Raw genomic sequence first — 13,293 nt, forward strand, 5'->3', positions numbered from 1 at the left:
TGGGCTTGTGGTTCATACAGTCTGAGCTATCATGACATGGTGCACACTGCTCTTGGGCTTGTGGTTCACATAGACTGAGCTATCATGACATGGTGCACACTGCTGCTGGGCTTGTGGTTCACACAGACTGAGCTATCATGACATGGTGCACACTGCTCTTGGGCTTGTGGTTCATACAGTCTGAGCTATCATGACATGGTGCACACTGCTGCTGGGCTTGTGGTTCACACAGACTGAGCCATCATGACATGGTACACACTGCTGCTGGGCTTGTGGTTCACACAGACTGAGCCATCATGACATGGTGCACACTGCTGCTGGTTCACACAGGCTGAGCCATCTTGATGCACAACATAACTTTGCCACTATACAACTGTTTCTTTTCAGCTCGTCTTCCATGAAGCCACTTTCTAAACCTCTGCTGTCAACTCAATGCCAAGCAAGCACTTCAGCAGGCAAAACCTCCATGTTGTTTGTTTGGTTCTTCAGAACCCAAGGCCCCAACCCTGCCAGGCAAGGTCCCTTCACAGATGCATTCCATCAGCCTCAGACCTCTCTCCATCCTTCCCAACCTATAGCTTCCCATATTTAAGAGAAAGACACTTGCTATATTCCCCAGGCTGACCTTACAAGTCCTGATCTCAAGCAATCCTCCTGCCTCAGCTTCTAAGAAGTCATGATAATGGGTACAAGCCACAGTACCCAGGTGCATGGCAGTTTCTTTATATTTAAAGTGAGACATGTTTCTGCTCCTTCCAGTGTTGCACACTTATACTTCTAAGTGTCTCCAGCTCTGGATAAGAAGGATCTCAGTCAGCTGAGCTGCAGAGGCCCCTTCAGAATGTATGCTCGTTTGGTACAACTTAATGTGCTATACCAGGGACCCAGCAGGAAGTGTTTGAACATCCATACCCCCAGACAGGTTCTTCAGTCTGTGTTATATACAAGTAAGACCATTAATACCTCTATTAAACAGTAGTAAAAGTATTTTCTCTAAGACCAAAGTTGAATACAACTTCTGTCAACTTCCTATACCATTTTCCCACATCCTTGGTGGTAGGAAAGTGTGTAAAAGTGTGACTGTGAATTAAAGACAGTAAGTGAAACAGGGCTCCAGCAGACCTTAGCACAACTCACTCCATGATGGAAGAAGTACCATCCAGGACATAAAGGAAAATGAAGATCTAATCCATCAAAGTCAGTAATTCTGGGAAAATCTCTAACCTCCCTTTTTTAGCTTCTGTAATTCTACATCTGGCTAACTGTTCTTTTTAACTGAAGTGTGCCAGCCCAGACATGGTTTTTGTGTTTAAAAGCTCCTCCGGAGCCCAGCAGTGGTGGCGCATGCCTTTAATCCCAGCACTTGGGAGGCAGAGGCAGGCGAATTTCTGAGTTCAGGTCCAGCCTGGTCTACAGAGTGAGTTCCAGAACAGCCAGGGCTACACAGAGAAACCCTGTCTCAAAAAAACAAACAAACAAACAAACAAAAACCAAAAACCAAAAAAAAAAAAAACAAAAAAAAATCTCCTGAGATGTGGTGTCCATTAGCTAAGAAAGACTTTCTCTTGGCCTAAAGCCACATCAGAGCAGTCTTCTCTGGTGGATCACACACAACAGTAACCAGGATCCGTCCTCCAACACAGATGAATGGAGTCTGCTGAAGAAGAGGGCACTTAGATAAACACCCCAGACCTCCGTGAGAAAACAACAAAATACTATCTCACAATAATAGTCAATTGAGAAAAATCAAAAAAGCATTCTTACCTTGGTAAAGCCCTGCCTGGGCTTCCCAAAGTTTCCAGCACATATTCACTTTCAGATCTTGTCAAAATAGCCACTCTTGGGACCAGGTGTCAAGCACGCCACCACCCAGAACCTAGAATCACTTCTGAGAACAGAGGCATAGAAACTCACCCCTGACAGGCAGTGAGCACCCCTCGGGGTCACACTCTGAGGGTTTAGAAGCTCAACTTTACTTTTGGTTTTGCTTTTTGTTTGTTTGTTTTGTTTTAAATTCAACTGGGTAAATTCCACAAAGCTAGACCCTGGCTCAAAGCCCAGGATTCCAGTCACACGCCTTTCAAAAACAGATTTTCAAAAATGCTTGGAATTTTTTTTTTTTAAATAACATCTGCCTAAAATTTTAGCCAAAACTCTTGATCCCCACCAACCCAATGATCTCTACCTATGAGCCTCCTTCTTTCTTTGGCTCCCTTTGAGTTCTGCATTGTGCGGCTGTTGCTGGCTATCCAAGAAGACAGAACCCATCATCAGAACCCAGTAAACCCATACACATCTGCCCTACCAAGACAGGTTTCTTGGCCAAACTATGCTATTAAGTAAGAGAGATTATTTTTTATTTACTTATTTATTTTACTAAGTACCATTATTTCAAGCAGAATACAGAAAATCAAGAGAATAGATGGGCAGGGGTTCTCAAGCACACCCCTCCAACCTGAGAGCAATGATCCCACAGGGTAGATAGAGAGAACTAACTCCCACAAGTCTGACCTCTGACTTCTATACATGTGTAGTGTGGTATTTGGGCATCTGTGTGGATATGTATGCATGCTGCATGCTTGTGTGCCTGTACACACACACACACACACACACACACACACACACACACACACACGGGCTGGGAAGTTCATTGGTAGAGTATGTGTTCAGCACATATGAGGCCCTGGGTTTGATACCAACATCAAGTAAATAAACACTGAACCATGGTCCAGATATTCAAAGACTGGAGATCACAGGGCACAATGGTGCAAACCTTTAATCCCAGCACTTAGAAGGCAGAGGCAAGTGGATGATCTCTGTGAGTTTGAGGCTACCCTGATCTATTCATGAGTTCACCCGGAAAGCCACAGCTACTTAGTGAGACCCTGTCTCACCCACCCTCATAATGATATTCTAACATTACTTAATTATATATTTGTATTATATGTTAAATATAATGTATACTCAATGAAGAGAACTAAAAGCCCCATGCACTCCATATGAGAGTGTCCCTCATGCACATGGCCCAGAACTGAAGGATGTAGAAACAGGATGACTGCTGGGGCTTGCTGGCTTCTAGTCTAGCTGAGACATCTTTTTCTCCTCTCCTCAGATTCACTGCCAGCCTGGGCCTCAGGGTAAAACCTGTGTAAAAAGGGAGGGAGAGAGGTCTGAAGCTTCCCATTTCCTAACAGATACCCAAGGCCAGAAGACGCCATGTTCACATACATCCACAATCCGGAAGGAAAGCTGCCAGCAACGCTATGCTCGGTCAAGCTGTCAATCAATGGGGGCAGAGCATCTCAAAGGCTTCTACCCTTCCTCTGCCCTTCCTCAGGGTGAAGTGATAGAGCAAACCTGAAAGACCAACCCGGAGGATGATGAAGGACTTCTGGGAATGAGGGTAAAGAGGGATCCCAAGAGAGCCCAGCTTGCATCCTAGTCACCTGAGCACACCAGCCTAGCCCCACATTGGTCCTTTCCAACTGTAGAAGCCACAGTCACCTGCACCGCCTCATTTAACTCCTTAACTCTGACACAGCAGCCCCCATTCACTGCTACTGTGTCTTTTTCTTCTTTTTTGAGAATTTCACACATGAATATACCAATGAGGGGGGTCATCCTTGAAAAAGACTCTCCTCTCTTAGCAGCCATTAATTGCCTACCACTCCTTATCTAGAGGGGGGCAGCTCATGACATTTCCCCCACCCTGGTATTTTCATTGTTCAGGTCTTGGTTATGAGGCTCCATTGTTGAGATTTGTCGGGAGCAGCTCCCTGTCCTATGCAGACGATACCATCTCGAAGCACACATGGCTTTTTACTTAATTGAGGCTTAGAAAGATTCATCTCCAGGGTCACATGGCCGTCAGAGGCAACCTCAGGCAGTTGGTCTTTTGCAAGTAAAGTCATGACGTCAGCAGCAGCGTGTTGAGAAGAAGCTCACGCTTGGACATTTGAAGAGTCAGAGCAAAAAAACGGGTGACCAGATGGAGGGACTAAGTCAGAAGACTGAGAAAGAGATGAATCCCGGGTGGGTGGCAGACAGTGTCCGAAGGGCACTGGATTCTAAGCTCCTCAGAAATAACAAAACCCACAGGTGCTCAAGTCTGCTAGGTGCAACGGCAGCTCCTCTGAGTGCCTGAGATGTCCCTAAATGGCTGGTAATACAACTTCAATCAATATAAACTGCGCATCAATCATTTCTTACTGTATTCTTTCTAAGTAAGAAAAAACTCTATACATGTTCAGCAAATATAACTTTTTGTTTGGGTATTTTATTTAAAATATATATATATATATAAAATACTTTTTACTCTTTGAAAATATCACAATTTTTAATTGTATACTTTAAAAATTAGATTTATTCATTTTGTGTGTGTGTGGTACCTACATGTGTATATATGTGCATGCTTGGTGCCCTCTGGAAGTCAGAAAAGGACATCAGATCCCCTGGAGTTACCCATGTAACTCCCTGTAGGTGCTGGGAATTGAACTTGGGTCCTCCGCAAGAGCAACAGGTGCTCTTAACTGTGGAGCCATTTATCTAGCTTGAACTTTTCATAAATGTATACAATGTACACAGGCCACATCCAATCCATCATGCCCTCCCTCCAGCACCCCACTACCCCCATCCTATCTCCCTCCCAACTTTCCTATGGCCCCTGTCCAATCAACACTGCCCACATGTGCATGAGCGTGCCACCATCCACTGGACTCAAGCCACCTACTCAATGTACCCACTATGAAAAGCCCAGAAATGAAAGACCAGCAATATTTATTTCCTGACTTTAAAAATTTGTTGAGGGGTTTGCAACCCCATAGGAACAACAATATCAACCAACCAGATCCCCCAGAACTCCCAGGAACTAAGCCATCAACAAAGGAGTACACATGGCTCCAGCTGCATATGTAGCAGAAGATGGCTCTGTCATGCACCAATGGAAGGAGAGGTCCTTGGTCCTATGAAGGCTTGATAGATGCCCCAGTGTAGGGGAATCGAAGGTGGGGAGGTGGGAGTGGGTGGGTGGAGGGAGGAACATCCTCATAGAAGCAGGGGGAGGGAGGATGTGATAGGGTGTTTCCTGGAGGGAGGGAAACCAGGAAATGGGGATAATATTTGAAATGTAAACAAAGAAAATAACCAATTAAAAAAATTTTGTTGTTCCCCCTCTCCCAAATTTAAAAGAAAGGATAAAGGAAAAAGTGTAAAGTAAAGAGAAAAGAATGAGGGAAATAAGAGGAAATAGAGAGGAAGTAAAGGATACTCCGGGGTTGGGGTATTACTTAGTGGAGTACACCTGCATAGCAAGTGTGAGGACCTGGGATCCATCCCTAAAAATAGCAGAGAAAAAAGGCTGGAAATGCAGGCCTCGAACTTTACAAAGGTGGCTTTAGAGCATCCTACCACAGTAGCATCAGGCGAGAAGCCTCACTCCTGACTAAGTCAGCATGCCCTTCAAAGCATGTCTTCCAGTTTCATCACAGTACAAAAGAGCACACTGGCCACTGCCTCTCTGCTGCACTTGCTGTGAGGAACATCCTTAGGCGCTGCTACAGTGCGGCTCATCTGACTCTGGTGGCTTGTTGATTCACAAGCCTAGGCTAGCTCATGGCTTTACTCAGGGACTCAGCTTCACTGTGTCCTGGGGACTGAATTCCGGATCTCAGACCAGATAGGAAACATGCTGTATTCCTGACTTACACTCCAGCTGGTTAGTTAAAAAGGAAAACGGTTCATGGGAGGGTAAAACCCAGATAGGAAGCAAAGCTATAAATGTATTATATATGTTATCTGATCCCTAAGTCTTTACAGAAGCTCACCGGAACAAGGCCCACTGGGTGTGGTAGCGCACGTGCAATCCAAACAGGGAAGAGAAAAAAAAAGGTCTAAGAACCCCTTCAAGACCAGCCTGGGCCACAAAGCAAGCCAGCCGGCCCCAAAATAAGACAACGTCTGTCCTTACAAAAAGGAATCTGGCTAACATCTGACACCTGTTCTGCCAGAATAGTCAATTGGAACTATTTTTAGATCTCTTAAGAGATGAGGCAATAAACACCATTTGGTTAATCATTTCCAATCAAAGCAGATACAGGGAATAAACTACCCTGGGTGGAGGTGAAGCACCTATTCAAAGTCTAATTTGTACTAATAGGTTAATGCTGGACTCAGTGTAAATGGCTCTGATTCTCTGTGTATCTTCCCTGCATTTCACTCCTACACCGTAATGGACTCTGTTACATAAAAATACATTTTCCCATTGGGCACAAGCCTTTAATCCCAACACTGGGGAGGCAGAGGCAGGTGGATCTCTGTGAGTTCTAGGCCAGCCAAGGCTAGATAAAGACACCATGTCTCAAAAAACCAACAATAATAAAACCCCTTTCCCATACTGGCAGAGCTGAGTAGACTCGATGGCTTAAAAATGGAAGGCGACAGCTGGAGGGCAGGCAAAGGAGACAGAGCGAAAGGACTGGACAAGACTTGGTCAAAATACATTGTATACACAGATGAAATTCTCAAACATAAAGAAGAAAAACATATATTTCCGTTTCTGTTTAGTTTTAGGTTTTCAAGATAGGGTGTCTCTTTCTAGCTTTGGCTGTCCTGGAACTTGTTCTGTAGACCAGGCTGGACTTAAACTTGCAGATATCTACCTATCTCTGCCTCCTGAGTGCTGAGATAAAAAGGCATGGCCCACCCCTGCCTGCTTTCCTTTTCTGTCTTATTGCTGTTTTCTGGAACAGCATCTTGCTAGGTTGCCCAGGCTAACCTAGGCTTCACCACGTAGCCAAGGATGACCTAAAACTCACAGGCCTCCTGCTTCAGTCTCCCCAACTCTGGGACTGGCCTGGGTCCTCTTCACTCTTTCTCTTAGCTACACTTCTCCTGGGGCTCTAAGCCCACAGACAATGAACATGAACAACTCAGAACTCGTATAACTTTACACAGTAAAACCCTCTTTATAACACCTGAAGGCCATTCATTGCACTCATAAAGAACTAAAGAAGAAGGCACTCAAGCTAATATTTTATCTGAGTCACAAATATTAAGAAAGAAAAAAAGGAAGAGAGAAAGAAAGGAAGAAAGGAAGAAAGAAAGAAAGGAAGGAAGGAAGGAAGGAAGAAAGAAAGAAAAGAAAGAAAGAAAGAAAGAAAGAAAGAAAGAAAGAAAGAAAGGAAGGAAGAAAGAAAGGCCAGCCAGCCCTTCAAATCTCCAGCGCAGTGGCCATTAATAATGTCTGAGACACAGTAAATTGATACAAACTTTTTTTTTTTTTTTTTTTTTTTTTTTTTTTTTTTTTTTTTTTTGGATTTTTCGAGACAGGGTTTCTCTGTGTAGCCCTGGCTGTCCTGGAACTCACTCTGTAGACCAGGCTGGCCTTGAACTAAGAAATCCGCCTGCCTCTGCCTCCCAAGTGCTGGGATTAAAGGCGTGCACCACCACCGCCCAGCTGATACAAACCTTTTAAAAGATATGAAAATAACAGTTAATAAAAGTCTTGGGAGAGTTGGAAAGATAACTCAGCAAGTTAAACTGGACTGCTCCTGCAGAGGACCTGAGTTCAGTCCCCAGAGCTCATAGCTGGGCTCACCGCCACCGGTACCTCCATCCATCTCCGGGACAGCCAGTGCCCCTGGCTTCTATAGGCATCTGCACTTCTGTGCACATGCCCACACACAATGCACACATACATATCATTAACAATAAAATAAACATATTAATATAATACTAATAACTGGTAGACTGCTTGCCTGGCATGCAGGAAGCCCTGGACTGAATCGCCAGTGCTATATAAAACCAGGAGCAGAAGCTAGATCTCGCAGACCTGGCCAGTCTTGCAGAGGACGCAGGTTCAGTTCCCAGCACCCACATGATGGCTCACAACTATTCTATAAACTAATGTTTCAGGAGACCTGATTCCCTCTTCTGACCTCTGCAGACACTGCATGTGTGTGGCACACAGAAAAACACACAGACAAAACATTCATGCATACAAAATAAATCATATTTTCTTTTTTAAAAGGTGTGCTTACTTACAGACAGGGTGGTTGGAAATTCAAGGTCATCCTTGGCTACATAGTGACTTCAAAGCCAGCCTGGGCTACTGGAGATCTTTTCTCAATAATAACAACAATGACAGGGTATTCCTCCCTTGGAGCCCTTCCCCTTCTCAGAAGTTCTTTCTTTTCCATAATCTGCATCTGCACTACTCAAATAATAATAATTAATAATATTGCCATTTGAGAGTTTTGTTTCTGAAAGTATGAAACTAAAGAGTACAGAAAAAGTCACTAAGTGTAGACCAGGCTGGGCTTACACACTCACAGAGCTGTGCCTGCCTCTGTCTAGTACACTGCAGGCGGCTCACGGTTTTGATTTTGGGTGTTTTGGGGTCTTTCCATTTTTACCAGCTCTGCAATAAGTGATGCAAATACCAGAGTCCGCACTTGGGGCAGATTCCTAGGGACAGGGCTGAGGTAATTAGGCAGAAACGGGCTTTTGTTTTGTTGTCTTGTTCTGTGCTGGCCTGATGCTTCTCCAGCCTCTGGGTTTCCAATAGCGGAGACCACAGAAATGCTGAACATGAAGCTTTCCAGAGGAAGAGGAGCATGATTTTTTGAGGTACCAGAAACTGAACCTGGGTCCTCACGCATGTAAAGCAAGCACTCTAGCACGAAGTCATGGCCCTGGCCACACTGGTTAACAACCCAAATGAGCAACTGAACAATGAATGGGTAGCGCTGGGTTTACTTCTCAAGAATAGGGCTCATAGCTTTCAACCATCCAGGAAAAACTCTGGCTCAGACCTCAATTTTTCAGGACATCCTATTTTTCACTATGAAGGGAAAAAATGACTAGGAAGGAAAGACAACAGTTTACTGTATAATTTTAGTATGTTCATTGCACCAGTCAGTGTCATCCTGAGAAACAGGGTTTAGGTTTTTAATGAAGGGGGTCCTACAGAGTTCAAGGATGGCCTGGTCTACAAAGAAAGTTCCAGGCAACCCAGGGCTCATGGTAAGACCCTGTCTCAAAAGAAAGAAGTTGGGGGGAGAGAGATGGTCAAAGGCAAGGGAAACAAGGGCTGGCATGGCAGAGTCAGGTGCTGGTCTGGCTCCCACAAGAAGCTGGCTTCTAACTCTTGACCCACACAGAACAAAGAGAGGGACCATATTCCCGTTGTCACAGCTCACACCTCCATCCCTGAGCCTTCTTTAAAAAAATTAGACCAGTCTAACTAATGAAATAAGTTCTCTGAAACAAGAGACATTGAAGCAACATTTTACAAAGTGAGGAAAGAAACGCCCTGCAAAAGGCTTGAAGAGAACGCAGTGTGAAACAAGCCTGGGCTTCAAGCCTGGGCCGTTTACCCAATGTGAAAGGCAAAGATGTATTCATTTCATTTACGAGGAATGGAGAGTTCAATTCAATGAATCGGCAGCTGCAGTAAATCTAAGCCCAAGAAGGATGCCGCAGTTTGATGGTTCAGACTTGATTCGATTTCTCTGCAAGTGGGAACGCTAAGGTAATACTGTTACACATTACACCCTCCTCAAACGCTCAGGCAACAAGAATTCTGGGAGCCTGTGACATTCATCTCCAAGAAAGCAAAAGACAAGAAGGGACACAGCGTTAGTCTTTTAGCAAGAGAAAAATCTAAATGGGAAGGAAAAATATGCAACAGCAAAATTAATTTCCGAGTATGGGGAGCTGGTGACAGCCTGAAACCCATGCATTCAGGATAAGCAGGGACCAGCTTGAACTACACAGGTAGAAAGAAAAAAAAAATTTAGTCATGCATGAAATTCTCAAATATATATATTGAAGCCAGAAAGATGGTTTAGTAGGTAAACGGTGTTTACTGCCAGGCCTGACAACCTGACAACCCCCAGAGGACACATGGTAAGAGAGAATCAACTCCTCCTGCAAGTTGGCCTCTGATACTAAAAACCATGATACTGAACAGGACACTAACACCAGGACACACATTCACCCATTCACATTTACACATGCATGCATAGACACAGACACACACTCAGACATATATATGTTAATGTTTCTTTTTGAATGAATTTCCTCTTGGAGATAATAACAGAGCTATGTGAGGACTCACAGAGTATCTTCCTTCCATGCTTAGACATCTGTCACGGTCACTCACACCTAGGATGGGGAGGGCACGGGATAGTAAGGGGGAGAATGCAATGAGGGTGTAAGTCTGGTCATGGTAGGCTTGCATTTAGTCCCAGCAAGGGCAGGGGGATCTGTGAGGTCAAGGCTAGTCTGGTCTACACAGAGCCTTCCAGAGGAGCCAGGAAAAAAAAAAAGAGGAAGCTGTAAGAGAAATCCACTGGGACTGAGGGTTCCCTCAGTGCTGGCTCACTTGAGTCACTTGTGAGGGCCGGGGTGATCCCTAGCACTTCAAAGTGGAACAAAAACAACAAAAGAAAACAGTCTATGTTACCTTCGGGGACTAGACCAGAAGCTGTTTACGAAGTCCAATCTGGCCAGAGAACTCACAGAATTCTAAAACTTGTGAATTAGCATAAAATTTGCATAAATCTCATTTGCATAGAAAGCCGGTTTTCCTCAGCAATTACAGAATTTGACAATGCTAACCCCCTAATCCATGAAAAAAAATCAACTGGCTGGATCCACTGTGTGCTGGCAAATAAAAACCTAAATAATTTTTAAAAAAAAATGTCTCTACAAAAGGAAAGGAAATTAAGGCCCAGGCACTTGCCACACCCACCATTGCTGACCTGAGCTCTTTAGAGCTTAACTGAGACAGCCAGAAGGTTGCTCAGGCTGCTGAGCTGAGAGGACGGCTGTCTCTCTGCAAGAACACCAGCCTGCCCATGCCTCTGCCTTCCCCCGGCCCCCACTACTAGACCTCATGGGTGATTTAAAAGCAAGGTGGTCCTGGGCGCACTATGTTCACCAGAGAGCGTATAAAAAACGCTTCTAGACCATGTACCACAGGGGGCACTGGCAGCCCTGAGCTGGTGGAGAAGATGCACCTAACAAAGACAGCTGAGAGGGCTGGCGACCCGATTAAGGCAGAGGACCCTCAAAATGAAGACCAAGAGAAGGGAATCGGCCAACAAAATGGCAAAAAAAGTCATTCACTGGGGCCAGAGAGATGGCTAGGTGATTAAGAGCACTGGCTGCTCTTCCAGAGGACCCAGTTTCAGTTCCCAGCACCTACATGGTGGCTCACAGCCATCTGTAATTTCAGTTCCAGGGACCTTTCTGACTTCCATGGGCACCTGGCATGCATGTAGTTCATGAACAGACATGCAGGGAAAACACTTATATATAAAATAAGAAAATGTTAAAGTTTTTAATTAAGGCCTTCTTCCCTGGATCCTTGGCCCTGATATAATTTGAATTGCAAATGACATGAAAATAGGTAGTAAAAGGAAAACATGGGTTTCTGAAAGGTTGAGAAATATTTGTCTAAAGGAAACATAACCCAGCCTTGAGTGTCTGAAGAGCTATTCAATTCTGTTTTCTACATCCATTATGCTAATTAACAAGCCACTTTATTTCTCCACAGCACAGATCCATTTCTAACACTCATTATGCTAATCAGATCTGATATGAAACTATAAAAACAGCAGATTTTAAACAGCTGCCTCTGGAGGAAAGCCCTTCTGATTAAATGCCTAGCCTGGGATGCAAATTTGATTAGGGTAACTGCCCACGCCCAGAGAGTGGCTTAAGTAAGCTCAGAACACTACCTCATCTCCTGTGTTTACGTTAAGAAGCAAAAGGAAGCTTGGGAGGTAGAGGGTGCTCAGTGATGGGAGCGTGTGCCTGGCTCCATAACAGATGCTCCAGACACTATTAAAAATAAGAGAGACCAAGAGAGGGAAGGATCCTCAACACCCTACCTGATACCCAACCCTGAAGAGCTTTGCAATACTCAACAGTGGCTAACCTCATCTATCAGTTGTTCTGTTTATTTGAGACCAGATCTCATGTAGCTCAGGCTGGCTTCACACTTGCTATGTAGCCTAGAAATAACCTCCAACTTCTGATCCTCCTGTCTCCATCTCCAAAATACTGGGATTATCACACTGAGCTAAGAGTTCCCTTTCTGGGGATGGCGTGCTAGGGAAAGAGCATGTTGAGTTTTGCAGAGAGAAGGAGAGAGAGAGAGAGACAGAGAGAGAGAGAGAGAGAGATTCTTTGTTTTAATCTTTAATTAGGTATCTAGCTTCCATGAGCTTAATTTTCTCTGGTATTTCCAAGATAACCTGCTTTCGAGTTCTTGCTATAAAAAATCAAAAGAAAATGTTTTCTAAGTGCTGTCAAATACAATGAGATGAGGCTCAGAATAGCAATGGTCATTATAAGTCTGCTTCACTGGTGTTAAATAAATCAATTCCACAGAGAGGAGTCACACTCCAGTGGCAATTTTATTGCCAATGAACGTTTCTTAAGTGCCTACCATACGGACCAAATGGTGTGTGCTTATGTTTGGGACATAAGGCAAAAAGAAGGGACCTCCTCCTCAGCAGGCAGAGGTTACAGTCAACAGACTCTCAGGATCCAGGCCTTTTGTTACAAGGGACTATTTTGACATCTACTGCTCTGAAGTACAAGTTAATAAAACCAGGATTCTGTTAATTCAGAGACACAGACAGTAAAATAAATGGCCACACTCCAGCTAGGGGGTTCCTGATCAATTTGTCCCCCTCATCAGGGAACCGGAGTTCAGGCAGACGCAGGCTAAGCTCCTGTATATAATTCTTGTATACTACATCTCAACAGAAACTGCCTCCTGGCTACCTGGCTATCTGCTCAGGTCCACTTCTGCAAGTTGGATACCCCGGTTAGCTGCATTTCCATGGCTCATATGTTGGTCAGGCCTCCTAGTACATAAGAGGACAAAGTCCTCAAAGCAGAGACATGTCCTCGAGGTTGTTCAAATGTGGGTCTCGGTTCGTTACCTTGGACTGCACTTTCATCACAATGGACCTTACTGGAACCACACTGTACAGTCAGAGTGTGGGGCCCTCTCCAGAGCTTCCCAGATCAGATCCACCACGAGGGCATGGGATCAAGCATGACATGGACCACTCTCTCATAGGTACTGTCTTCAAACTGTTCTAAAGCTACAAATTGAAATTTTGAGAGGCAAGGCAAGATCATGACCAGGAAGCAAGGAGGAAGAAGAGAAGCAAATGGCATCCCTGTATGGGCTGGTTTGATGTGTGGGGGGGGGAGGGGCTGGTTTGATGTGTGTGTGGGGGGGCTAATACAAGTCACCACCATCTACTGGTG

At 44.6% G+C, this 13,293-nt stretch overlaps 1 protein-coding gene across 3 annotated transcripts in view; it reads right to left on the reverse strand.

Moving 5' to 3' along the window:
* Positions 1-13,293, reverse strand: part of Vgll4 (vestigial like family member 4) — a 116,662-nt gene that overhangs the window by 87,358 nt on the left and 16,011 nt on the right. Inside the window, exon 1 of one of the 3 annotated variants that reach the window (XM_031382985.1) lies at positions 12,799-12,956. The exons of the other annotated variants lie outside the window; for them this stretch is intronic. The gene's annotated coding sequence lies outside the window, so the exon portion shown is untranslated. Of the gene's footprint in view, positions 1-12,798; positions 12,957-13,293 lie in introns of those variants that run through there. 3 annotated transcript variants of the gene reach the window in all.

Source organism: Mastomys coucha, unplaced genomic scaffold (genome assembly GCF_008632895.1).
Source record: "Mastomys coucha isolate ucsf_1 unplaced genomic scaffold, UCSF_Mcou_1 pScaffold20, whole genome shotgun sequence".
NCBI lineage: Eukaryota > Metazoa > Chordata > Mammalia > Rodentia > Muridae > Mastomys > Mastomys coucha.